At 37.6% G+C, this 27632-nt stretch overlaps 1 pseudogene; it reads left to right on the top strand.

Annotated features, from left to right (window-relative positions):
- The first annotated feature begins 2466 nt into the window (after positions 1 to 2466).
- LOC128223759 (protein white-like) overlaps positions 2467 to 27632 on the top strand; it is a 32849-nt pseudogene continuing 7683 nt past the window's right edge.

Here is a 27632-nt window from a genome sequence, read left to right as displayed (position 1 = left end):
CGAATTGTTCGTTAGCATGAGGCAGGCCCACCATAGCCGAGTTGTTCGTTAACATGAGGCAGGCCCACCATAGCCGAACTGTTCGTTAACATGAGGCAGGCCCACCATAGCCGAGTTGTTCGTTAACATGAGGCAGGCCCACCATAGCCGAGTTGTTCGTTAACATGAGGCAGGCCACCATAGCCGAGTTGTTCGTTATCATGAGGTAGGCTCACCATAACCGAGTTGTTCGTTAACATGAGGAAGGACCACCATAGCCGAACTGTTCGTTAACATGAGGCAGGCTCACCATAGCCGAGTTGTTCGTTAACATGAGGGAAGCCCACCATAGCCGAACTGTTCGTTAACATGGGGCAGGCCCACCACAGCCGAGTTGTTCGTTAACATGAGGCAGGCCACCCATAGCCGAGTTGTTCGTTAACATGAGGCAGGCCCACCATAGCTGAGTTGTTCGTTAACATGAGGGAAGCCCACCATAGCCGAACTGTTCGTTAACATGGGGCAGGCCCACCATAGCCGAGTTGTTCGTTAACATGAGGCAGGCCCACCATAGCCGAGTTGTTCGTTAACATGAGGCAGGCCCACCATAGCCGAGTTGTTCGTTAACATGAGGCAGGCCACCCATAGCCGAGTTGTTCGTTAACATGAAGCAGGCCCACCATAGCCGAACTGTTCGTTAACATGAGGCAGGCCCACCATAGCGGAGTTGTTCGTTAACATGAAGCTGGCCCACCATAGCCGAGTTGTTCGTTAACATGAAGCAGGCCCACCATAGCCGAGTTGTTCGTTAACATGAGGCAGGCCCACCATAGCCGAGTTGTTCGTTAACATGAGCCAGGCTCACCACAGCCGAGTTGTTGGTTAACATGAGGTAGGCCCACCATAGCCGAGTTGTTCGTTAACATAAGGCAGGCCCACCAGAGTCAAATTGTGTGTCAACATACATTGTTTCGGCCTTTTAATAATAAAGGCTATCCTGATTGTTTTGATATCATAAATGACATAATTTTGTTATGTAGCTAGTAGACAAATATGTCAATGATTTTATCGATAAAGCAAATAATAACATTGTTTTTTACGAGACGTTTCAAAAAGTAAATTATAATAAATTCATGCAGTTTGTTTCGAGTGCAACACTCAGTAACATTATAAATATAGCTTCTGTCTATCGGTGATGTTTATTATCCGTATATATCAAACTATTACAGTGTATTAGAATATGCCATGGCTGTGAGTGTAAGCTAGGTTCATCCGAAACGAGCGTAGTTTTTTTTTTTCGAAAACGAGGTTAAACGAGTTTCCTGTGAACAACCTGCGCGATGGGTTGCGCAAAACAAATCAATCACGATCGGCCATGGTACGTTCTTTTTCTCCCATTTCAGTTAATCAAAATAAGGTAAAAATGTATATTTTCGGTGGAACCCCTTTGAGCGTAGTGCAAAAAGTAGTTCCATGTGATTACTTTTTTCTATCTTTGACCGTTGGTAATGCAAAGCTTTCCAGCATGGCCAATTTTTTGTATCTACTTCTGGGGTGGGAAGATATACAATATACTATATATTACACTCAAGACTAAACTGATTGCCAAGTTGTTCTAGTAAAACATGGGTTATTAAACATAGCACCACAATGATTGAATGTTATAAGCAGAAACGGAAATCCAGTGTTATAGCGCAGTTTATACCCAGCAATATTAAAGTGACACTCTCATTCAAAATCAATACATAAACATGTATAACAAACATCCATTTTGACTGATAAACCTTTAACTACTTACTAAATAATGCATTTATGGAAACTATGAATTACTGATAACAAGATTGTAACAGTTTAATTAATAGCAGAAAGCGCAACAGTATTAAATGATTGGTGAATGTAAAAAGATCTACAATAGTCTCATATAAATAGCGTGTTTTGTGCTCATTTCTTTCAAATCAAACTCGGCATCCTTTATAACAAACACTGTTTTCGACATTTATTCATCCTTTCTTGAACATTAAGACAATATTATAAATTGTGGTAACTCTTATCTGGGAGTAAGAGTGCATCTTTCAATAAGTTATAAGCAAAACTCCTTGTGGATATGCCTGACATTTAAACAGACATCTAAGCCTCTAGCAGACTTTGTAAGCCGTTATATGATAACAGAAGTGCCGTTTCTTGATGTTATAGATTATGGGTAAATTCTGGAATGGTGTCATTGGATATGATGAAATTTATGACTTAAGTTTGGAAACATACGACTTGAAATCCGATATGATGTCGCGCTGACTGAAATAAAATACCCTTAAACTAATACGGGTATATTACTTCACGGACGCATAAATATTGGAGGTTAAAAGGTAGAACTCGTCCGATTGATTGTTTCTGTTATATAAAGGAATTGTGCACAATGTTATCTAAAGGCATAAAGGCTGAAGTTGTTCAAATATTGAAAGTGAAACAGTTTAAAGACACGTAAATCATCCAGTTATTCATGAACGTGTTGATGTATTGAAGACTGTTTTAAAGCTGTATACAACTATTTACATCGAAATCGTTGACTTTTCTGGTCTTTTCTCAAGAGGAACTAAATGGTTGACAGGGCGTTATCATCATAACTGGTGATCACTTACTTAGGAATACTAGCATCCTTAGTGAATAAAGCTCAACCAGGAAAGGAAAATATGTCGCAAACAGACACAGGAACAGACAATGCTGTGTTTATTATGGACAATTCGTTTGCTGATAGTACCAAGAACGGTGGGGCAGGGGACGCTGCGATAACAGCAAAGAATGGTGTAGGGTCACTTTCACATCAACAAGGGACGCCGACACATCAGAACCCTGCGTTTGACGATCAACATCATGAGAAGCATGGGGTTGGTCACCACAAATATAATTACACGTAGGACCTTTTGACTTTTCTTTATTATAATTGCTTATTTATGTCTTTTCCAAAATCGCTAAAACGGACAGATGTACGTAGCTCACGCGGCCTGACAATATATACGCATTTTTGTGAACTATTATTTTGTCAAAACATTGCCCGATTGTTTAATAGATATATCTGGGGTCTAAAGTCCTTCAACTTGGTAGGTCGTTGGTCATTCGGGGTCAGTAGGACACAAACCTATAGCTAGGTTGCAGTGAAATTAAACACAAAAAAGCTTCTCCGATTGATAGCTATATCATGCTTTGGCCTGCGGTCATCAAACTTAGTAGAGACGTTGGGCATGACATGTAGATGAGTCGCTATTGAATTTGAGGTCAGCAGGTCAATTTCACAGTGATCGTGAACATTTGAACCTTATCCGTACATTATAAATAAATCGTTTGGACGGTCTTCAGACTTGCTATAAACATCTTGGTGACCTTTAAGTAGCTCTCTGTATATAAGCATCACTTGCAGATTGCCCTTAAGCCATTATTCTCCATTTAACTAATTCACAAAGGAGATGTGTTTAACTGGACATACCGCATCACCCCCTGTAACAGTATTAAGAACTGCTGGTCAACAACTATTCTTACTATATCCACAGTCTTGAAAGGATGTTCCTCCTAACCTTATACAGTCTAACACCTTTGGCTCGAACTCGCTTGGCTCGAATACCTCGTTGACTCGAACTCGATGTTAAGGACCGATTTCTTTAGATTGAATGTAAGCATTCCTGCTTGGCTCGAATTTTCCGAAGTCCCTAGGAGTTTGAGCCAACGAGTTTCGACTGTAATATTTACATTCACGATTCATTTTCTGTACGATAAAATTGACGTTCATTTTTATGAACTGGTCGACCTTTCTAGACCACGTTTTGCAAGAAATACCTAGGTAAAGCATATGTAAAACATGACTAGAAAAATATTAATAATTTTCTTAATAAACGCGGAAATCATATATCTAAAATCATTATCATCAATCATTATTATCACCAAAAAAATAAACCAGGAGAAATGCAAATACATGTATTACGATTGATTCTAATTGTTATTTTGGCTGTCCGTCCGACAAGGCCGAATAGGGGGGAATGTTAATTCAAGTTCGTTCGGCAAATACTTATGTAAAATGCCTTAAGGTGTACAGATAACAGTTTTGGTCACGTGTCGATGTATTATTAACGTTTCCAATGCATTTTGGAAGTGTAATGTATTGATTTAAAGGCCTCTATGTAATGGTTTAATAGTGTTAGTATGTACTTACAAAAAATTGTTTGATGCGACGCAGCATTCTCGAACACCAAAGCGATGATGGCATAGGACATCAGATTTATCAATGTCAAACCTCTGACGAATGAGAATGTGAGGCGGTGGCAAAGCCATCTATCTTGTGTAAATACATAGTAACATTTTTTACGCTTTTAGTGGTCTACATTATAGTGTGTAAGCCACCCAATAACTGGGCCAGCCACTGTTTATAACTACTGCTTCACCTGCTTCAAATAAAATCAGACTGACTGCTAATTTACTGAAATAAAGTGTATTTAAAAACTTGAGAAACACTGCCTTTCTCATTGGAGAAAATATATTGTTGACCACTAAACATAGCTTAAGAATTAATAGTGTCTTTTCAAAAATATATTAAATCATTTTGAAAGTAAACATGTTTTATATATATGTATGCATGAAATGGAACTAACACATTCTAAATTTATCGAGTTCATATGTTAATTTAAAAACATATATTAGCTTGATAGACATATATAAGATTAATCGACTGAATAATAACGATATATAGGGATGATCGACATGATTATGTTGAGTTGATATCGACTGAATATTATACCATATATCAGGTTGATTGGCATATATTAGGTTAATCGACTTAATGTCAAGCCGTAAATTTGGTTGATCGACATATTTTAAGTTGATATCGACTGAATATTATACCATATATAAGGTTGATCGACATACATTAGGCCAAAAATATAATACCTGTGTTCCCGGTTACACGGTGAAAAAAGAGTAGGTCGGTCTTTTTTGTTACAGTTTCGATTTCAAGTTACAGGATCTTGCACTATTCTGTTGCATCATATCAACTATCTTATATCTAAGCGTTTTATAATTCACAAAATGTCAGGAAAAAACAGCATTGTTAAATGTCTAAAATCATAACCTTTCCTTCGACTACCATATTTGCCCATGAAATATGGTGTTTTTGTATAGACTCAATTATAAGACGGCGTCGATTTTTAAAGCTTGTCCAACACTTTAATTTCTCCAAGTCTGTGATAATGTTCAAGCCAAACAGTCAATTACCAACTAAATTTGTTCATTTGCTTGAAGAAAATCGCCGATTTTCTTGTCAACTGTGAGCTCTCTAATGTGGAGGTAGGTTAGTAATAGAACAAGTTTGTGCCGTCATGGATTTATTTTACGTATCTTATTTTCGTACAGTCAAAGGTTCATTCATATTTGTAGTGAATTCAAACATGTTTTGAAAGTTCCAAGACGACGATTATTGATTATTATTTTTCAATCGTATGGTATTTTCTAACCAGCCTTGACGAAATCGTGGGAGTAAAATCGGATCATATGGTATCCGAATGACCGATTTAAAAAGAAACCATTGCCACGCGCCTTTGATCTAATTATCGCTCGTGCTCTGACGTCATAAATTGTACCGTTTGATCTGCAGCCGACACATTCGTAAAAATAAAAGGATCAATTTGGATTAGTTGTATCATTACTAGCCATTTGTGATTTTATCTAGGACATTACTATCAGTTTTAAATAAAAACAAAGATAAAACAAAAATGATTATGCCTTAAAGGCCTAGTTTAAGAAATGTTTTGCATGACAATCCCCTGCTGTGCATCTCCAGCTAATTGCATGGTGTCACAGTAGGGGTAAATTTTCTGTTTCATTCGTTTATAGGCTCAGGGCCATTTAGGGTCCATTTCTATAGATAAAACCTCTAACACTGCACAGAAGGATATTCTGATCAGAGATCTGATAAGACAATTAGGCAATTAGATTAAGATCAATGCACAGAGGTTGTGTACAAAACGGTTCGGGGGGGGGGGGTCACTTATAGAAGGATTGAACTAGGTCTTTAAAGCTGCACTCTCACAGATTATCAGTTTTGACACTTTTATATGTATTTGTCTTAGAATCGGCAGATTTGGACAACAATGCCTTCAATTTAATCATATTAGATAACACACAATAGAACAGATCGCAATTGTTTGGTACACTGCCTAAATTTCATCTTTCTCCAAGCGTTAGATACGCTTTTAGCCATAAAACATCAAACATTGATCCTAAATATGATAATATGTCATCTGATATTTTGGCAGCAGTCTTATATCACTGTTTTCCCAGACAATTACGCCAAAAATTGGCACATTTAAGACAAATACTTAAAAAAAATGTCAAAACGATGAATCTGTGAGAGTGCAGCTTTAATGTTGTCCTGCCCAATCGCTCCGTTTCTTGCAATCGGAACACCTCGGCCATCTTCGCCATACAACGAGTCATGGATGTATGACGATGCATAACTAAAAGCAGTTCATTAAGTTAATAATAAAAATAAGAATAATAAAAATAATAATAATAATAATAATAATAATAATAATAATAATAATAATAATAATAATGATAATAATAATAATAATTATAGTAATAATAATAATAATAATAATAATAATAATAATAATGATGATGATGATGATGATGATGATGATGATGATAATGATGATGATGATGATGATGATGATGATGATGATATTAAAAATAATAATAATAACAATAATAATAATAATAATAATAATAATAATAATAATAATAATAATAATAATAGTAATAATAATAATAATTATACAAATAATAATAAAAATATTCATCTTTTTTTTCATAATAATACTTATAATAATAATAACAATATTAATAAAAATAATAATTATAATAATAATGATAATCGAAGGAAAGTGGTCGAGGTACTCTGATTGCGAATGACTCGGAAGCCGAAAAACGTTTATATTAACTTCCGAAGTTAAGTACATAAGAACCCAATGGAATATTTGTTAGCACAATACTTAAAGATTAATATTTTCTATGACTTGAGAACAAACACATGAAGGCTTTTTGTCAATTTTACAAAACATGTTTATTAAAGGATTGATCCATGTGGTGGTATTTTGCAAATCAATACAGCGCGCTAAAGTTTTACATCGATAAGCAAAATGGTTAAATTCTCGAACTATTTCATTGTGGTTATTTTTTAGAACATGATGAAATGTATTGCTTTAGTTACATCAAACACTGTTTTTTTTATTTTGCATACATTTGAATTCGTGTTTGCATTGTTTGTTAAAGTGACACTCTTAATCAACATCTTTACATACATGTATATCAATTTTGACTGATAAACCTTCAACTACTTACTAAATAATGCATTTATGGATAATATTAATTACTAGTAACAAGATTGTAACCGTGCATTTAATAACAGAAAACTTAAAAATATTAAATGACTGGTAAATGCTAAAAGATTTACTGTGGTCTACTATAGTCTCACAAGGTGGAAATACAGTGTTTTATGCACATTTCTTTCAAATTAAACTCGCTATCCTTCATAAGAACCATTGTTTTCGACATTTATACATCTTTTTTGGAATATTAAAACAATGGTATTAATTGTGTTAAATCTTATTTGGGAGTAAGAGTGCATCTTTAATGTTACATCAATTCATGCCTTTGCCACGACTCTGTAGTTTGTAAATTTCTGCATCATTGAATAACTTACAATTAATATATATTGGGCCTAAAAAATATGTCTGTTTCGGGTAACCCGACCCTACCTATAAAAATGCGCCGACCCTGACTATTTTTTTCCGTTTCTGAGCAAAGGGCGGATAAACGCAGATTTTAATCAGAATTATTGTTTATATGATAAAACAAAGTCGGGCAATGACAGTAATGTAGGAAAGACTGCCATGTGCAAGCAATCATTCTGAACTAACGACAGATTTTGAAAAAAAAACAACCTACCTACCCTACCTAGAAATTTTGGGAAGTTTAACCTAAACAAACAATTTTTTTGGCCTTGGCCTTATATAGATAGTGTTGGATATGCTTTGAAAACACATGACTAGTGATGATGGAGTAGCCGTCAATAATATTCCATTCATTATGTAATATATACGGTTTCTTTTCTTCAAAAGTATCCTCTTACAATTGGAGTTCGTCCTAGCGAAACGGTTTCTTACGTCTGTCAGAGGACACGTTTGAAGAAAGAACGAGTAACTGTATCTGACTTCAACGACGGTAAGAGTATACATTGCATATATTAGTGAGCAAATAAATGCATTAATAAATAAATAAATACATGTTTATTAACAGATACATACACATTTTTTTTCCGAAAGATAAACATTAGATTTTTATCATGGCCTTTCTTAATACAATGTAACGGCTAGTGGGATTACTCGAAATTCTCGTGCACAGTCCACTAACAACCGTACGAATAAACTTTTTCAATAGCTCTGCTATGGGTATAGTCGTATTAGGGTGAAAGGCCGAAAACTGTCCATTACGTCAGGGAAAGAACAGTCCGAGGCAGACAGTGCCGAGCCTTTTTTTCGCTGACATAATGGACAGTTTGAGGCGTTTCACTTAACTCTTAAAACATGTAAACAACGCGGTCCAAATCATGAATTTCATGGCGCTGTATTGTCAACTTATTGGACACTGTCACATCCATTGAAAAGATACTTATCATGTGACATCTCTTAGACAAATCTAAATACTTTTGCGCGTATATTCATATAAATTGTAAATAGTTATTTTTGTTAGTATTTAAAATAAACATCATTAAAATTAAACTTCTTAGGGTACATGCATATAGCAAGAGCGAAATGTGTAAACATTATGCAATATTCGCTTAATAATACGTACACTATTTTTTTTCTACTCTTAAAGGGACATACAACAAATCAACATGTTCCTTTTCCCTAACGGCTGCACAAAACTCAGTCACATCTTCAATCGGCATTGAGTTGTTACGACCTAAAAATGGAATTTTATAATTAAATCTTTATGCTGCACTCTCGCAGATTTACCGTTTTGACAACTTTTTTATTTATTTTTTTGTCTTGGAATGAGCCAATTTTTGCGTAAATATTTTAAGAAAAATGCATAAAACATCATTTTTTAACTTAAATATGAAAATCAGCGATTCGATTTTTTGTCAGCAGTCTTATATTACTGGTTTCCATGCATTTTCGCATTGATTTGGCACGTTCCATGACAAAAAAACGAAGTTGTCAAAACCTTCAATCTGTGAAAGTGCAGCTTTAATAAAAAGGGTTTCAAAGTTATTTTCCTTCAGATAGTGCATAGATGTACATAATTTGATATACTTTTATTTCTATTGTCTGACAGTCCATTCTTCAGATATTGGGCAGTTTAAGTAGAAAAGAAGTACGGAACGCAGTCCAATAGCCCTATATGAGTACAAAAAGAACAATGGATGACGTCACAAACATGTTTTAACCTTCGATATGCTCCAGTGAGTCCATTCAATCTAATGGCTAGGTTTTTTACACTTCAATCCATACACTTAAATTCTACTTGGATCAAATTCGGTTATTGGATACGGCCACAGGTGACCATAAAACGATTATGTAAACAGGTTAAAAGATGGAACTCGTTCGGATTATGACTCCTGGGTTACAACGGAATTTGCCATGTGACACCCATTGTCATGAAATTGTTACAAAACGGAATAGAAGCTTATGCTTTTACATAGCAGATTTGTTAAAAAACGGAATAGAGAAGCTTATACTTTTACATGCAGATAGATTAAAAAAAGAAATAGCAATATCTTGATAGAAACCAGTGGCTTATGAATTACATAAAACATGTAATATATATTGTCTTTTTTAAAGTAGTATGGCGAACATATCAACTACAATCGTGAGAGTATGAAATAGTTTGTGAAACCGTAAACATCGGTAAAAAATGTATGCTCTTATCTTTAGCCGAACTTAGTGTGGTCCTTACACAAAGCTATAAACCTCCGCTTATCATCATAAGCAGTGAACACACACACACAATTTCACCCGGAGAAGGAAACTATGGCGCAAACAGCCACTGGGACTGACAATGCTGTATTTATTATGGACAATCCGTTTGCTACCGACCATCGAGGCCATAACGGTGGTCATATGGACGTCAAAACACCACAGAAAGACGTAGTGCCACTACCGCTTCCACCAGGGACGTCTACACACGGAAACGCTGCGTTTGACAGCCATCACCATGAGAAAAATGGATCTTTTAATCACACTCGCCACCACACGTAGAAACATTTTTTATTTTTTAAAAGTGTTCGACAGCTGTGTGTCATACGACGTAATATTTTTAGCTCACGACCATAGTCCTTTTTGTGGTCTATTATTGTGTTTGTTTGTTGTACTTTGGGGTATTGTATTCTTCTACACATCATGACGAGGGTCATTGAGGGTGTGTTTGTTGGTACCAAACTTGTTTCAGTTTGGGTTTCAAAGGTTTCGGCGGTGTTGAAACGTGTTTTGAAAGTTTTGCTTGAAGTAATAAATTAAAAATGCATGGTTTTGTGTACAGTTTAAATATCATGGATTAGCCCTTATTTGCCATTATTTCTGAATGATGGTTGTCTGCCTGTTTTAACTAAATGTCATTTTCGCCATGTTGTTGGTTTTAAAAGTGAACAAATTTTCGGATGGAACGAAACGATGACACTGCATGCGGAGGGATTTTCGAAAATTTCAAAATTCATTTTAACATTTGAAACTGTTACAACATATATTCAGTTCATGAAACTGATATAAAACCAAAACTAGTTTAACCACAACAAAACGCCATAATACGTTCCCATAGTATTACTTTTTGATAGGCTAAGAGCCTTTGGTACATGGCTAATACGTAGTGATGACGTCATGAATAACTCGTCGTCATAACTACATTATGACTGCACTCTTGTTGCGTAAACAGTTTTTCATTTGTGGTTATATAAAGGTTAAAGATGCATTTCGAATTAAACTAATTGAATCGAAGGGAGCGACAGTGACAGCAGAAATAAGTTTGATGAATTTGCAATACAAGACCAATAAGCGACTTATAGTTACTCGATGAACTTAGTCATGTAGAGAACTAATTGTGACGTCACGGGTCAATATACAAAATAGAAGACGTAAAGAAGTGATAACATTCTTTGCCTTTATCGTTTTAAATCCTAAGTTTGAGTGGCAACTACTGAACATGTGTCATTAAATAACCATACGTTTAAACTGAACAGATAACGCATTGACCTGCTTTAATATGACGTGTTTAAAGCTGTACGTTTTGACAACTTTTTTTTTTTTTTTTTTTTGGAACGAGCTATTTTTGCGAGAATGCATTCAAAACAGTCATATAAGACTGTTGACTAAAATATGGATCGCAGATTTTTATATATAAGTTCAAAAATTGATGTTTTATGCCTTTTTCTTAAACCGTTAGTCCAAAAAATATTAATTTTCGAACCGAAATATAAAAATCTGCGATCTGATCTTTTGTCAGCAATCTTTTATTATTGGTTTGCCGATTTTTTACGCAAATATTTGCTCTTTCCAAGACAAAAAATACAAAATAAATGTAAAAACGGTATATCTGTGAGAGTGCAGCATTAAATATGGGACGGCATGTAATCCAATAAACGATCTATATATCATTTTGGTAGGCGACCTTCAATTTATAGCTAGTTTTTCATACCCGCTCTTTCTTTCTTTGCGCCGCCCCTGAAATTTTATTGACTCAAATAAAAATGTTCAACTGGGATCTGTATTTGCGTATCGGACCGATGCTGTCCCGGAACGGATTTCATTCATTCATACCATCCGGTGTCAATATAAACATTTACATGTAAAAGTAGTGAATTGTTACGATGCTGTTCCTAGTTCGTCAAGAAAAAACATAAATATGCAATAAGAAATAGCATGAAAACATCAGAACATTGATGAAACAGTCATTAAAAAAAAGAATTTTTTTTTTATTAAACATAACTAACCCCCTCCCCCCTCCCCAACCCCTCGACCGAATTTAAAAAGAGAATAATTTAAAATCTTTTAGCAATTATTTTTTATTGGCCTTAGCTTAAACAAATTATATTATCATTTTTCAAAATCGTCGTGATCAGTGTTGCACAAGCTAAGACACTGTGATGTTTTATTATATATTCCTGTTATAACTTTGATGTATGTAATCGGATACGCTATTTAAATACGTAAACAAACTATCAGCATGTTTACATTTCAGATGCTCAAAACGTAATATTTTTAGTAAGGTAGTCACTGAATGAAACATAACCATGACAAACGCTTTGCAAAATATATATTTATTAATCATATCGTCAAGTAAAACAAATAAAATAAGATACTTTACAATATGTTTATACATGTTTTATCCATTAAATATAATCTATTTTTCATGTTCAAGTATTGGACTAACATAAAGACATTGACATAGGAGACCTCAATGTTTATAATGCACCAGTCAAGTGTAACCACGCCTCCCCTTACACCCGGTCCGGGGAATAGCGGGGACTTTGACTGTACCCACGCCCCAAGGTCCGGGGAATAGCGCAGATTTTGACTGTACCCACGCACCCAAGGTCCGGGGAATAGCGGGGACTTTTACTGTACATTGTACACACGCCCCCAGGTCCAGGGAATAGCGGGGACTTTGACTGTACCCACGCACTCCAGGTTCGGGAAATAGCGAGGATTTTGACTGTACCCACGCCCCCAGGTTCGGGGAATAGTTGGGACTTTGACTGTACCCACGCACCCCAGGTTCGGGGAATAGCGGGGACTTTGACTGTACCCACGCACCCAGGTCAGGGGAATAGCGGGATCTTTGCCTGTACCCACACACCCAGGTCAGGGAATAGAGGGGAAATTGATTGTACCCACGCACCGCAGGTTCGGGGAATAGCGGGGACATTGACTGTACCCACGCACCCCAGGTTCGGCGAAAAGCGGGGACTTTGAATTAACCCACGCACCCCAGGTTCGGGGAATAGAGGCGACATTGACTGTACCCACGCCCCCAGGTTCGGGGAATAGCGGGGACATTCACTGTACCCACTCACCCCAGGTTCGGGGAATAGCGGGGACATTGACTTTACCCACGCCCCCAGGTCCGGGGAATAGCGGGGACATTGACTGTAACCACGCACCCAAGGTCCGGGGAATAGCGCGGATTTTGACTGTTCCCACGCCCCCAGGTTCTGGGAATAGCGGGGACTTTGACTGTACCCACGCACCCCAGGTTCGGGGAATAGCGGGGACTTTGACTGTATCCACGCCCCAAGGTGTGGGGAATAGCGGGGACATTGACTGTACTCATGCATCCCAGGTTCGGGGGATAGCAGGATCTTTGCCTGTACCCACACACCCAGGTCCGGGGAATAGCGGGGACTTTGACTGTACCCACGCACCCCAGGTTCGGGGAATAGCGGGGACATTTAATGTACCCACGCACCTCAGGTTCGGGAAAAGCGGGGACTTTGACTGTATCCACGCACCCCAGGTTCGGGGAATATCGGGGACATTGACTGTACCCACGCACCCCAGGTTCGGGGAATAGCGGGATCTTTGCCTGTACCCACACACCCAGGTCAGGGGAAAAGCGGGGACTTTGACTGTACCCACGCACCCAGGTTCTGGGAATAGCGGGGACTTTGACTGTACCCACGCACCCCAGGTTCGGGGAATAGCGGGGAGTTTGACTGCAGCCACGCACCCCAGGTTCGGGGAATAGCGGGGACTTTGACTGTACCCACGCACCCCAGGTTCGGGAAATAGCGGGATATTTGCCTGTACCCCACACCAAGGTCAGGGGTATAGCGGGGACTTTTACTGTACAGTGTACACACGCCCAAAAGTCAGGGGAATAGCGGGGACATTGACTGTCCACGCCCCCCAGGTCCGGGGAATAGCGGGATCTTTGCCTGTACACAGTCAACGATTTAACACAAAATTTTAACACAAATATTTATGAGTTAGTGAGAATATGGACGGTGAATCAAACACACTGTAGTAATGTTTTATATACTACAGTTACTGCCCTTTGATTACACGTTATAAGGCCGTGCAAAATGTGTCATACTATAGGTGGTAGGTTTTTTTTTTTTTTTTTTTTTTTTTTTTTTGGGGGGGGGGGGGTTAAGGGATATGTTAAATTTAGAAAGACCAGCTAGGTCGGTGTGTATATACCCAAATGAATGTATTTGCATCCATTCGGAGCTCTTCGGCCATATTTATCGAAAACAATCTCGGATTTATTTGGACGGCTTACATCCTTAAAAAGCAATACGTTTAAGTCCGCTGCAAGTATATCGCGTAGTAATTTTATTTAGCAGTTAAACTTAATGACTTAACTGTTGGGTATCTTAATTATTTTTGCAATAATACACTTTACTGGCAATCAATTATACTAAGATCAATTAATACAACTCTAAAACACTACTTATAATTAATGATTAAAATAATAGAAAAATAATTTAAAAATTACTTCAACTGATGTACCGGCATACATCCGAGGTTGTTTTCTAAAAAAAATGGCAGCTCCGAATGATTTGCACCAAGTAATACGAACGCATTTTATGAGAAAGGAAGAATAACAATGATGCGTCAAGAGAACGATAGTAATGTTATATTTACTGCCCATTGCAAAAATAATGGAATGGAGGAGAAAGGGAGAATACCGATGATGCGTCAACAGAACTATAGTAATGTTAGATTTACTGCCCTTAGCGATACTTTACATATCAGCGTTTTATTTTAAAAATGTCAATTTAAAGCTATAATAAGATGTTTGTTTAGGGTTCATTTGTCGGGCAAGGGGATGGGGGTGGAGGGAGGAAGGGGTGAGTAAGCACGGGCCATTGTGTCCCACCCACAAAAGACCCGCCACTGGTCCGTGTCAAATGAGTGATCTAGGTAGTCGAATTGAGTCTTTTACTATTTACCTTAACTGGTTTAGATAGTTTAGAAAGTTGTTAGGCAAGGTTGCTCAAGCTAGGTTGCACTCTCACAGATTAACCGTTTTTGCATATTTTTGTCCCAGAATCAGCTGATTTTGGCACCAGACCCTTCAATTCAGTTTTATAAGATAACTCACAATTGAAAAGATATCAATCGTTTGGTAAACTGACAAATATTTAATTTTACTAAAAGCGTTAGTAACACCTTTAGCAATAAAACGTCAGTTTTTGAACGTGAATAGGAAAAACCTCTATCTGATTTTTTCTCGGCAGTTGTATTTCACTGATATCACATCAGACATTAATGTAAATTTTTGGTCGTTCCAAGACTAAACAAATAGGTGGCAACACAGTCAATCTATGAGAGTTCAGCTTGAATTCCCATGTTTACCACTTTTTGTTCAAAGGGGTCGCGGTTTTATTTAATTCCATCACATATTCTTATTAAACACTGAAGACCTTGATGTCCTTACGTGACCATGACACATACACATTTTTATTGAGCTAATTGCTGAGCAACAATTTAATGTATACTTTTATTTGTTAATTATTGAATAAGTATTCATATTAATTTCATGAGAACATTTCTACCCCAAATCATCCCCTTCACACCCCCCCCCCCCACCCCGACCTTAAAAAGCGGGAAACATTGCTGTGAATGAATGATAGTCCCCCTTTAAAAGCGGAAAACATTGCTGTGAATTAATGCTAGATCCCCCCACCCCTCCCCTTAAAAAGCGGGAAACATTGCTGTGAATGAATGATAGATCACGAAGCCAGATAAACATGCAAATATTTTTGACGCCGTGAAACTGTGTTGTCAACCGTATATGTTTCTAAAAGCATTATAATGAAACTTGTATTTGATGTATGAGTTGGTGTTTTATATTTGAGTTGGATAACATTAGGGTTTAAGCTTTAAGAAACATCCTTTAGCCTAATGTCTGTTGTTTAATGTACTCTGAGTGCAAACACTGTGTTTATATTTGGTATGTTTCAATCTGAATAAACACAAATCAATCAACATTGACGAAAATGTAACAAATACAAAATTCGATAAATGAAATAGCTCAGGGTAGGATCCATGACTCGGTGCTAGAGGGGCGTAACTTAGGGACATAATCTTTTGACGTGCGCACCTCCCTCAGAACGGAATTATATTTGGCTTAAAGTGTTGGCAGGGCGGTTATGGAGTACTCCCCCAATTTAACAATTTCTAGTCCGAAATGGTACATTTTGGGCGTATTTTATTACTTTTTTCCTATATTGAAATAAAAAGTAAACTTGGACAATTCTTAAGGGGGGGGGGGGCTGCGTTTGCGTCCCTCTTGGATCCGCTAGTGTATCATTTTATAATTCATGAGATGAGGAAGGATTATGAATATCAATAATCTTATAAATCTGTATTTTATGAATATGCTGAACTTTAAACATCGCATCGTCTATATGATTATTTCCTACAACAGGTGGTGTTAATTAATTAGTTCATTGATGTAGCATATGAATATTCATGAAAATTTGACTATTGATCATCAATATCCCTTCGGCCAAACAACAAGACAGTTCACGCAAGGTTAAAAGATGGAACGCCTATATTGAGTAACATGTGTTGCTGGCTGTAGGATGTTACTGTTGTATTGGTGTTTATATGTACGTGTAATGGTTTCTGTTTTAATAAGTTTAAGTTGACATAATTATTCTATTACACACTACATTATACAGTGCGTACGTTTTGAGAAATTGTTTTGTACTGTATACACACCATACTTTGTTCAAGTTTTAAATCAACAACATACGAACACCTTCATGCGTTATGCACCAGTCAATTGTAACAACGGATCCCCCATGGCCGGGGAATAGCGGGGACTTTTACTTTCGGTCCAGCCAAGCTCGGGTAAAAATCCCGGTCTGCGGGGACGAGCTGCTGGTAAAATCTCTGCCAAATGCCCACGCACCCCAGGGACCCTGATAAGGCCCATTGCCCGCTATTTTTGGCGCGAAGACAAAACCCGGCATTCACCCGACACTGTGGGGCCACCTAAGAGGTAAAAACACGACCCATTTCCCCCCGCTACCCCCGGGATACCCCCGGACCTGGGAGGACCCGTGGTTACAACTGATTGGTACATTATTGTATATCGAGAGGTGTAAGGGAAAATGTTCTATCTGCTTGTTTATTTAATGTCACTTAGAACCTTTTCACATTCACCTCTTAACACAATGGGCAGTAACATCCATTTACACGCAGGTTAAGACAGTTTTATTATTCTTAGTTGAACGTTAAGATGTTTATATACGGATGTATGGGTGAGAGAAACGCGCAGAAATCTGTTTCTTGTAATTTCCCGATAACAAGGTGAAATTCTAAGTAAAATCACGGTTTATAGGTCCGTGGTAACATATACAAGTACTAGCCAATTATCGATTGTTGAAAGATAATAGGACCGAGTGTTTCGAGGCAAAACGTAATCACTTCTTTGACAGACGGTGACTTTAAAGTTATTCAGCTTATCTCTCGCTCGCATGCATTATTGGGCGACTACTGAAATTAATTGCTATATTTTCATCCCCGCACGCCCCCTCTTTTTTTCACTGCCCCTTAAATGTGTTGACTTTAATGAAAATAATGAACTATGATCTGTACTTGCGTACCGGCCGGTACTGACCGGGACCGGCGTTTATTCATACCTACATGTATCATTTACCTGTATAAATGGAAGAATGGTTACGATCGTGTTTATGGTCCGTCAAGAAATTCGCGTATATGGTCTCCTATGCAATAAAAAAGAGCATGAACACATATTCAATTGAACCAGTCTTCTAAGATAAATAAAAAATAAATAAGTCACCCCTCTCCCCGCTCTCATTTTTTAAAAATGGATGAAAATCTAGCATGTAAAACAGTGCACTGAATGTGTTTAATAGACGCTATAGGGATACTTACAGCCCCCCCCCCCCCCCCCACCCCCAACCCACCCCGCTTTTGGAAAGGAGGTTAAGGCCTCCCCTCCAAAATGTTTTAGCTAATGCCTTTTAAATGCTAATTCTTGTGTATTTTAGCTGGCGATGTTAAAAGCGGCTGTCTCTGAACAACAATACCAAAATCTTCACGAAATTTTGCTACTATTCCAGCATTTGCTTTGAACATTTATAATTATTTTTGTTTGTATACACGAACTCTGGTCATAAAACATGCTATAGTGGTCGAAATTATATTTTGTCCTATGTTGATGGCACTATTTTTCAAATGGGTCATACGTTTATTTTGATGATTTTGATTTTCATGTATCAGCGGTTTTCCGATTTAAACACAAGCTGCACGAGGGCAATGAATACGAACGGTCGCAAGTCTAGTGGCAAAACTGCAAATGTTCTTTTTACTCTTTTTATTTGAGGTGTGATGATCAATTTTGCTAATTTCCATTACCTTTCGAAATTATTCCATCTTTCACACTATTTACGTTTGTAAAACGAATGGAATAATTTAATTTAACAATAGTGTTTGTCTGTGTGTGTGTCTAAAGTTTGACTTTGGAAACAAACCATAATTAGATGCATCCTATTAAATCATTTATTTTGGTAACCTTCTTAAACGTATTCTATGGGGAAATCCATGTATGTCTTGATAAGTTTTTAGGTTTGTTTAAAGTTATTCGCAAGTTTGTGCACAAAATGAAAACAAAAATGAGAATAAATGGACGGCTATAATATAGCTACAACTAACAACAGCCTGACTTTTACTTAATAACGTGTGTGAACACAATAATTTTATACCTAACAGAGATAATTTTATTCACGGTATGCTCGTATGATACAACATGAAAAGCAAGCTATTGTTAAGGTGCCAGTCGCGATGGCTACGAAATAAAACAATACTGATAATGCACCTGTCAATTGTAATCACGGCCCCCAGGTCCGGAGAATAGCGAGGACTTTGATTTTCGGTCAAGCCAAGCCCGGGTAAAATGCCCGTCCTGCGGGGACGAACTGCTGGTAAAATCCCCGCCAAATCCCCCACACCCATAGGACTCTAAGTAAGGTCCAATCACCCCGCTATTTTTGGCGCGAAGACAAAACACCGCATCCATCCGGCACTGCGAGGCCACCTGAAAGGTAAAAACACGGCCCATTTCCCCGGCTGTCCCCGGTATTCCAACGGACCTGGAGGAGGGGGAGAGGGGGCGTGGTTACAATCGACTGGTGCATTATATAAACATTCAGAAATTTATGCATACATTGTATAAAACAACAGATTCAAATTCATAATTATTATACATGTATATACATACATTGTGTTCTGTATAATTATTATACATGTATATACATACATTGTGTTCTGTATAATTATTATACATGTATATACATACATTGTGTTCTGTATAATTATTATACATGTATATACATACATTGTGTTCTGTATAATTATTCTAGACATTGTTTAAAATGAGGCATTTCCTGTGTTAAAGTAAAAAGTATTGTAGTACAAGTAATCGAAAGTCTTCTGATTGTCAACGTGGATGCGGTTTAAATATACATGTATACATGTAAACTATTGGGTCAGTTTAGTTAACACTAATATACTGGAAGCAGGGAACCAACTCGGGTCAAGGGAGACAACCAGAGTGACCGTGAAAAAATGGCCTCCAATCATTGATGTCCCTTGGATTTAAGTCTTGTACTTTTACATTAAGAAGAAAGGTATATGAATATTAAGTATCACAAGAGGTCTGAACCACTATGTTAATAATATATATATATATATGTATATACGCCTCAACATCGGTCTATAATAAGTATCTTTTTTGTGACATTCGAACAGATTCTACGGAAAAATAGGTAACAAATTTTAAATTGGCGCGCTTTGACGCCGTACACGACGTGAACGTCTCTGACGTCACATCCGGTCATTGTGTCTGTCAAATCCAAAATGGATGCGCCAATAATGTAAGGAATCATATTGTTTCACTTATTCTAAAAATGAAGGTCTGCACTTCAAATTCTTTAAATGTGTTAAAGGGAATATGGGAAAATTAACCTTTTTCTTGTTTAAAAATATGATGACGTCTACACATAATTCTCAGGAGTCGACGCGATTTTGGTAAACCTCGCTCTCGGTCAATTTGATTGGTCCATCGCCTATAATAAAAGTACGATTGACAATAGGCTATAGAGTCCAAGTAATCGTTCTTGAAGAGGTCGCAGTGTTGCAGTAAATGGACTACAGTTTTACAAAAAAAGGGCATAAGGCGTCACAGAAAAGAAGAAAATATAATCTCAGACGTCGAATAAGTAAATAAACTCCAGATATGCAATCAAGCAATTCATTTCAATGAAACAGTTCACCTAAATACTTTTCAATTCTGTATCCGTCTATTTTCAGGAATGATGCGCACCATAGTATGGTGGATTCCATGGAGACAGTTACGTTATCCTGGAATAACGTTAACGTTCACGTCAACCTCGTAAACCGCGCGTGCTTCCGGGGTCCCGACCCTAGCGTAACCCATAAACACGTTCTTCGTGACGGTACGTTGTTTTAGCATGAATAGCAACCCTTTATTTCAAATCTCATATAAAAATAAGAAGGGTGATTTAAAAAAGTATTCTGAAATTCCCTGTATGCCGTTATTTTCGGCGTTACTCCGGATTATTTTTTTTTTGTCGAAAATGACGTCAATAGTTTTGTCCCAGCTACGACCGCGCTAACATATTGTTGCTATTGATTCAACGGGTACCAATTGAGCCGCTATTTATAGACCATGCATGTTTATTCTCTGTTTCAGTGTAGCATGTTTATTCTCTGTTTCAGTGTACGGCATAGTGAAGCCAGGAACTCTCGTGGCCATTATCGGTGCCAGGTAAGTACCACGGCTATAACTTCTGTCAAGATCTGTCAACAAATTCGTTGAGGGACTACCTTATTTGGTATCGAAAAACATCATCCATTATAGATGCACTCCCAAATAAGATTTACCACAATTAAACACTTTGTTTTAACATGTCAAAAAGGATAAATAAATGTCATTGACAAAAACAATGGTTCTCATGAAGGATTCCGAGTTTAATTTGAAAACAAATGTGCAGAAAACATGGTATTTCTACCTAATGAGACGATAGTAGATCACAGTAAATCCCGTAGCACTCACCAATTGTATAATACGTTTGCATTTTTAGCTATTAAATACACGGTTCCAATCTTGTTGTCAATGATTAATATTTTCCATGAATGCATTATTTATTCAGTAGTTAAAAGTTTAACACTCAAAATTTATGTTTGTTATACATGTGTTTGTATTGATTTTGAATAAGAGTGTCACTTTAAGCCAAAATGAAAACAGTTTACATAAAGAAAACAGAATATGTTCCACTTTTCAGTGGTTCAGGAAAAACAACACTCCTGAATACCATCACACAACGTATAAACAGTCCTTGACGGCTTCCGGTGATATAAGAGTTAACGGCGTCGACGTCGGTTCCGGCATTCGGAACATCTCGGCTTACGTTCAACAGGATGATCTATTTATAGCCACAATGACAGTTAAAGAACACTTGACCTTCAGGGTATGTGATGTAAAACAGTAAACAGTAACAGGTGCTATTCATTGATAGGTTATGCATTTATTTCGTTGGATCAAGAGTATCTTTTAAATACGCTTTGGCGACTATAAATTATTTGCTAGGTTATCATCCCCGCCCGCCCCTCTTTTTTCCGTCGCCTTTTATTTTATGTTGACTCAAATATAAATATTTAACTGGGCTCTTAATTTGCGTATCAGTCCGGTACTGGCCGGGAACGACGTTTATTCATACATACGGTGTCGATATTTAACATTCTTTATATTTTTATAGATCTGTGTCATTAAAGCGCTTTTTTATGAATCTACATTTGGGTATTTCAGGCGCTATTGCGGATGGAGAATGAGGTCTCGCGGTCGCGACGTCTGGAACGTGTGCAGGAAGTGATCAAGGAGCTTGGATTGACCAAGTGTCAGGACAACATGATTGGCGACCCCGGCCGTCTTAAGGGGATTTCCGGTGGGGAGATGCGACGCCTGTCATTTGCCTCCGAGGTAATTATGTTTTTTTGGGATGGTTATAGTGTTGATGATATTTGTCGAAAGCCGGCCACAGGGTAACATTGCTAGCTTCCAGGGCTTTAAGAGCATTTCCGGCTGGGTAATATGTCACCTTTCATTTCCCTCCGAGGAGCTGATTTGATGTAAGAGTGGGCGTAACTTAATGAGGTAATACTTATCTCCATTTATTGCGCCCTCCCTCATAACCGAAATTTATTTGGTTTGAAGTGTTGGTAATAACATTTTACCAATGTCTTATCCGAGAAGGTGCATTGTTGGCGTGTTTTATTGTCATTTATATATACTATATTTGAAATAAAAAAAAATAAGCTTAGGCGATTTAAAGGTTTTTTTGTTGTTTTTTTTGGGGGGGGGGGGGCTGGTGACCCCCTTCCTGTATCTGCTAATGGTTAAAAAAGTATGTGTTTGCGGAAACGTTCCGATCAATGCACTATTGACTATCCTGTAAGGCGATAGGGTATTTCCGGCGTAGAGATGCAAATGGTTTCGTTAACTTCAGAGTTTAGTCATTTTTGAGGGTTGAGTGTTTGTTGCGTCATGTTTTCTTTAATTTACACATTTTGCTTGGACAGTAACGTTGTACATGTATGAACACATCTTAATCAAACCCGAGTGAAATGGTCCCATTTTCTCGAAACTTCTTAAGTCCCCTATGTCAGGATTAAGCTATGTTCACTTTGTGTTTTTTTCAATGATGAGGGTTATATTTAATTTTTATTATTAAGTTGTTATACTTAAGATAGGAATTATGATGATGATATTCACAATAAACCATTTTTCATTTATCAAAATTCAATTTCAGTATGTGTTTTGGCTGATTGGGATAAGCTACTTAAGCCTGTTAAGCTTATGAAGTTTTGCGAAATTTGGTCATATTTTGACACAAACATTTTTATGCAAAATAAGAGTAATACAATTTACCAATCAGCCAACGATAAAACAATTGCCTAAAAGTGATATCGATTCTTTTTTTACAGTTTCTGACTAACCCACCTCTTCTGTTTTGTGACGAGCCGACTTCCGGTTTGGATTCGTTCATGGCGGAAAATATTGTGCAGACCCTTAAAGGCATGGCGGACAAGGGAAAGACCATCGTCTGCACAATTCATCAACCTTCATCCGAGGTGTTTGCGCTGTTTGACCAGTAAGTAATACGCTTGTGGTTATTTGTCTGCACAATTCATCAACCCTCATCCGAGGTGTTTGTGCTGTTTGACCAGTAAGTAATACGCTTGTGGTTATTAGCTGCATAATTCCTCAACCCACATCTGAGGTGTTTGCACTGTTTGACCAGTAAGTAATACGCGTGTGGTTATGTGTCTGCACAATTCATCAACCCTCATCTGAGGTGTTTACGCTGTTTGACTAGAAATGAATACGCTTGTGGTTGTCTGTCTGCACAATTCATCAACCCTAATCAGAGATGTTCGTGCTGTTTGACCAGTAAGTAATTCGCGTATGGTAGGCTGTTTTTACCATTTATCAACCCTAATCTGAGATGTTCATGCTGTTTAACGATTAAGTAATTCGCGTATGGTATGCTGTCTTTACCATTTATCAACCCTCACCTGAATTGTTCATGCTGTTTGACCAGTAAGTAATTTGCGTATAGTAGGCTGTTTTTACCATCTATCAACCCTCATCTGGGGTGTTCATGCTGTTTGACCAGTAAGTAATTCGCGTATGGTATGCTGTTTTTACCATCTATCAACCCTCATCTGAGGTGTTCATGCTGTTTGACCAGTAAGTAATTTGCGTATAGTAGGCTGTCTTTACCATTTATCAACCCTAATCTGAGATGTTCATGCTGTTTAACGATTAAGTAATTCGCGTATGGTATGCTGTCTTTACCATTTATCAACCCTCACCTGAATTGTTCATGCTGTTTGACCAGTAAGTAATTTGCGTATAGTAGGCTGTCTTTACCATTTATCAACCCTCATCTTGGGTGTTCATTCTGTTTGACCAGTCAGTAATTCGGTTATTGTAGGCTGTCTTTACCATCTATCAACCCTCATCTGAGGTGTTCATGCTGTTTGACCAGTAAGTAATTCGCGTATGGTAGGCTGTCTTTACCATCTATCAACCCTCATCCGAGGTGTTCATGCTGTTTGACCAGTACTTATACTCTTGAGGTAATCTGTATGCACACTTGATCAACCCTTATCTGAGGTGTTCTTGCTGTTAGGCCAGGAAGTAATACGCGTATGGTAGGCTGTCTTTACCATCTATCAACCCTCATCTGAGGTGTTCATGCTGTTTGACCAGTACTTATACTCTTGAGGTAATCTGTCTGCACACTTGATCAACCCTTATCTGAGGTGTTCTTGCTGTTTGACCAGAACGTAATACGCGTATGGTAGGCTGTTTGCACCATTTATCAACTTTTATCTGAAATTTTGATGCTGTTTGACCATTAAGTAATACAAGTTTGGTTAGGCTGTCTGCACTATTTATCAACCCTAATATGAGATGTTCACGCTGATTGGCCAGTTAGTCATTCGCGTATGGTAGGCTGTCTGCACCATTTATCAACCCCCATCTGAGATGTTTGAGTTGTTTGACCACTTAGTAATACGCCTACCCTCCCCTTCAGTACCTTAAGTACTTTGATTTCAACATACCCATGTTGATGTCAACCGTTCCTCGCAGTACCTTCAGCACTTCGATTTCAAGATGTCCATGTTGTTGCTAACCGTCTCTCGCAGTACCTTCAGCACTTTGATTTCAAGATGTCCATGTTGTTTTAACCGTCCCTCGCAGTACCTTCAGCACTTTGATTTCAACATGCCCTTGTGCTCTCAGCTTGTTTCCACCCGTCCCCTGCAGTATCTTCAGTAGTTTCAACATATCCGTATTGTACTTTCAGCTTGCTGATAATGGCTGAAGGCCGGGTGGCGTTTATGGGAGAAATGAAACATGCATTAGAGGTCTTCAAACGGTAAGAAATTGAATACAGTGGAACCCCGTTGGCTCGAACTCCCCGGGACCTGCGAAAATAACTCGAGCCTCGGAAATTTCGAGCAAAGCGGGAATGCTTACATTCAGTATAAAGAAATTGGTCTTTTTCATCCAGTTCGAGCTAACGAGGATTTCGTGCCAAGCGAGTTCGAGCCAACAGGCTTCGAATGTATTTGCATCACAGATTATGATCATGAAGCATAAGTTGCACATCCAGAAATGAGCTATTTATAGAGAAACATTATAAACAGAATGAGTAAGATTAATGAATTGTTACTTCACTAAGAGAATTATAAAATGCGCTACTAGATTCAGTGGGTCATGTTATGCCCGACGTCGCATGATGGCAACTTCTAATACAGATGTCCGCACACTCATTATGAATTTATATTTTAAAATTTGAAATAAGCAGAATATATTTTTTCGAATTTCGGTGTAAGGTCGAAATGTATTTCATTGAATTATCACAGAAAGTAAAAGCTGTGACGTCATTCTGGTGACGTCATTTCAGATGTGTCCCACCCGGCGGATAGAACGCTATAATACTATAATCAAGCAAAGCGAAGACCAATTTCTAAAAGAGCAGTGAGAATATAAAAGATGATATTTTCAGTGAAATTGTATGATATTTCACCGTAAAACATAACAGTGATAATTAATGATGTATACATGTACTTCTACCTTCTTCCAGGTCCGGATTCCCGTGTCCAGAAAACTTCAACCCCGCAGATTTCTACATCCACACGATGGCTGTAATTCCAGGCAAGGAAACAGCATGTAAAGCGCAAATCGAGGTAGGCCTATCAGTTCGAGTCAAGTTTTATGGGTATAAAATGAATATATATATATTTATTAAATGCTTTCCGGTGGCTTATAGAGATTTATCAGTGAAATAAAATTGATATTTCACTGTTTCAAATATTGAATATCAAATTGATATTTTTCACTGTTTTGGAAATTTAGCCTGCTCTCAGTTTAAAATCAAACGTCAGCCCGCACAGGGCTGGGACACAATTTCAACAACTTTATTTCCGAAATGACATTTTACGTGCGCACAATCTTTTCCATAACATTTTGATTTTCGACCTGTTGCACGAAAACGATATTTATTATTTACCACGTTATCGTTCAAATTGTGACATTTTATGTAAAACTGATATTCATTTTCTATATCATTTTTAGTCCATATGCGACAAGTTCCAGTCCTCAGATGAAAGCAATACTATGCTTACTGATATCAAGCGTATAGGTGAAAACCCCAAGGAAACTGGCATCATCGTAAGTACATTGAAATTATCATATTACAATCGAGACCCATTGGCTCGAACTCCCAGGAACCGCGAAAATACCTCGAGCCTCGGAAAATTCGAGTCAAGCGGATATGCTTACCTTCAGTGTATAGAAATCAGTCCTTTACATCCAGTTCGAGTCAACGAAGATTTCGAGCTAAGCGAGTTCGAGCCAACGGGGTTCGACTGTAGATTTAATAATGAATATTTCATCTTATTATAGACTACGTTGTTAACTTAAAATCAGTTCTAAACAATCTGCCCAATGTCATGCAATATTGAAAGTGAATCACTCAAGAGAAGCTGATTTACGACTTACAGATTTGCACATTTAAAGCTGCACTCACACAGTTTAAACGTTTTGACAGCTTTTTTATTTTTTGTCTTGGAACGAGTCAATTTTTGCGAAAATCCATGGAAACCAGTTATATAAGACTGCTGACAAAACAAATAGATCGCAGATTTTTCAATTTAAGTTAAAAAAATGATGATTTATGCATTTTGCTTAAACCCTTAGTAACGGTTTAAGCCATAAAACATTAATATCCGAACAGAAATATGAAAAAATACGATCTGAATTTTTGTAAGCAATCTTATATCATTTGTTTCCAGATATTTACGCAAAATTTTGCTCTTTCCAAGACAAAAAATAAAAAAAAGTTGTAAAAAATGGTATATCTATGAGAGTGCAGCTTTAAAAAAATCCCAAACACATGTCCGCTCAACTGTTCATCAAATATTTATAAACTCTATATTTTATGCGTTTTTTGTTTGTTTTGAATTCCAGTTTGACGAAGCGTTTTCCAACACCTCGCGATATGAAGCCAGTTTTCTCACCCAGTTTCGCGCAGTGTTTGCGCGCTCCTGGAAGACCATGATCAGAGAACCTATGGTGGTCAGAGTCAGAGTCGCTCAAACGCTTGTGAGAATTTAGTATTTGAAAAACACTTGGATATGGCTTAATTCAAATTATAGAAATTATACGAGTTGGACAACAGAGTACTCTGTATTATGTTTAATATGAAGCAGTACCAAAAAGTGTATGATGATTATAACAACGATTATACTTGATGATGATGATGATGATGATGATGATGATGATGATGATGATGATGATGATGATGATGATGATGATGATGATGATGATGGTTGTGGTAGTGGTAGTGGTGATGGTGATGGTGATTGTGATGGTGATGCTGCTGCTGCTGATGATGATGATGATGATGATGATGATGATGATGATGATAATGTGTTTCCGGTTCAGATAGAAAAATGCGACCCGAGGGCACGCGCGTAACCCGG

The sequence above is a fragment of the Mya arenaria genome, chromosome 1 (assembly GCF_026914265.1).
Source record: "Mya arenaria isolate MELC-2E11 chromosome 1, ASM2691426v1".
Taxonomy (NCBI): Eukaryota; Metazoa; Mollusca; class Bivalvia; order Myida; family Myidae; genus Mya; species Mya arenaria.
This window is presented reverse-complemented; position numbering and strand designations above follow the sequence as displayed.